Source organism: Dendropsophus ebraccatus, chromosome 4 (assembly GCF_027789765.1).
Source record: "Dendropsophus ebraccatus isolate aDenEbr1 chromosome 4, aDenEbr1.pat, whole genome shotgun sequence".
In the NCBI taxonomy this organism is placed as follows: Eukaryota; Metazoa; Chordata; class Amphibia; order Anura; family Hylidae; genus Dendropsophus; species Dendropsophus ebraccatus.
Window position 1 is genome coordinate 164,880,252 of NC_091457.1, and position 2,319 is coordinate 164,882,570.

Consider the following 2,319-nt stretch of genomic DNA (forward strand, 5'->3'; position numbering starts at 1 on the left):
GACCCTGACTATAACCGAGGCCTCATAGACACTGACTATAACAGAGGCCTCATAGACACTGACTATAACCGAGGCCTCATAGACACTGACTATAACAGAGGCCTCATAGACACTGACTATAACCGAGGCCTCATAGACACTGACTATTACCGAAACCTCATAGACATTGACTATAACCGAGGCCCCATAGACACTGACTATAACCGAGGCCCCATAGACACTGACTATAACCGAGGCCTCATAGACACTGACTATAACAGAGGCCTCATAGACACTGACTATAACAGAGGCCTCAGAGACACTGACTATAACCGAGGCCTTATAGACACTGACTATAACAGAGGCCTCATAGACACTGACTATAACAGAGGCCTCAGAGACACTGACTATAACCGAGGCCTTATAGACACTGACTATAACAGAGGCCTCATAGACACTGACTATAACAGAGGCCTCAGAGACACTGACTATAACCGAGGCCTTATAGACACTGACTATAACAGAGGCCTCATAGACACTGACTATAACAGAGGCCTCATAGACACTGACTATAACAGAGGCCTTATAGACACTGACTATAACAGAGGCCTCATAGACACTGACTATAACAGAGGCCTTATAGACACTGACTATAACAGAGGCCTCAGAGACACTGACTATAACCGAGGCCTCATAGACACTGACTATAACAGAGGCCTCATAGACACTGACTATAACCGAGGCCTCCTAGACACTGACTATAACAGAGGCCTCATAAACACTGACTATAACAGAGGCCTCATAGACATAGGCGTGCGAAATCTACACCTGCTGCGTCATGATTTGCACCTGCAAGCAGGCGTAAATCATGATACATGAGGTGCAGGAGGAGACCACGCCTCCTCCCCGCCTTGTCACCCCCCCCATGCTTCACCAGCCCTCCCATCGGGCGAGCCGGGTGTACGGGAGACATACGTCAGGGATTAGGAGCGAATCTGCACCTTCTCGCTGGCATACACCTCTGACGTACCCTTCGTAAATCCCCCCCACTGACTATAACTATAACATCTTTATCGCACATTTTAATTATGAAAACTGATTTAAAAAATTCTTACTGTTATGTGAGGATCGGATGGTGTGACGTTACAGGAAAAGCCTGAGAATAGGAAATATCGACACTTAGTATAATATAAGAAACAAATAGCACAGTCAGAGGAAACATTATCCATAGGGTAACATTACACTCATTCCAAGGTAAATATCTGCAAATTCTGACTAATTTAACATTAGACAAAAGATAAAAACAAAGAACATTCTAGCTAGCTGCAGCTTCCAACTGGGGGAGCCGATGAGCTTACTATATACTAATAAGAGCAAATAATAAGAGAGTATGCAGAAAGCTCCTAAGCTCCCCCTAGTGGTGGCTGCAGGATGATAGATTGATACAGTTCAATCTATGTCTATGCAGAAATCTAATAGAAACTAAAAACAACATGGAGTTATATTGACTATTCAATGTCCATTGGTTGATTTATCTAAGTGATACAGAATATTGGTTCATAGATCTGGATATGTTGGGCACAACATTTCTTTATCAGGTGCAGTAACAAATTCTGTGTCCTATAAAGATAGACAGATCTGTGCTCCCTGCAGTGTTCTCCTTTAATGTCCATATCCTATTATCTTGTATCTGATCCCTCTGGTTTTCTGAATTAAAACCCCATTCTTTTTTTGTAGATCCAGAAGATAATCAGGGGCGGAGCTGAAGCGATGATGTCACCGGCTGCATAACAACGTCTCACCGTGGAGAAATGCAGGTTGTGCTGCTGAAAAGAAAGAAAACTTCCACATGTGATACGGTTATTTTTCACACTCTGTGGTTGATTTTACTACTTATATGCTACTTTACAAGAGATTTACCCCTACAGTTATCATGTACATAGGAAACGTATCCAACACATATACCAGACATAGAATACCTAAAAAACATCCACTAAACATCCACTAGAGCCCTCGAGCCATCAAAGGGAACCCACTCTGTATTTATCCGTATATTTTTTAGATGGTCATTCATCTACATGGCCACCATGTAAGACCACCATACTGCAGGGAGAGTAGCCTACCAGCTGCATCATCCCCTGGCTAAATCCATTGCTTGCCGAGGGTCTTAAGAGGACAATTCTGGATAAAAGTGATTGTATCTACCCAAAATATCTCTAGCAGACTAAATACACCTCTCCAAATGCCCCGTGACATGGCGGATTTACAGCCTCTCAGTGTGTGGACTCCCGGTAGCCCCACAAGCCGGTACAAACCCTCAGTATAAAGCTTTCTACATTC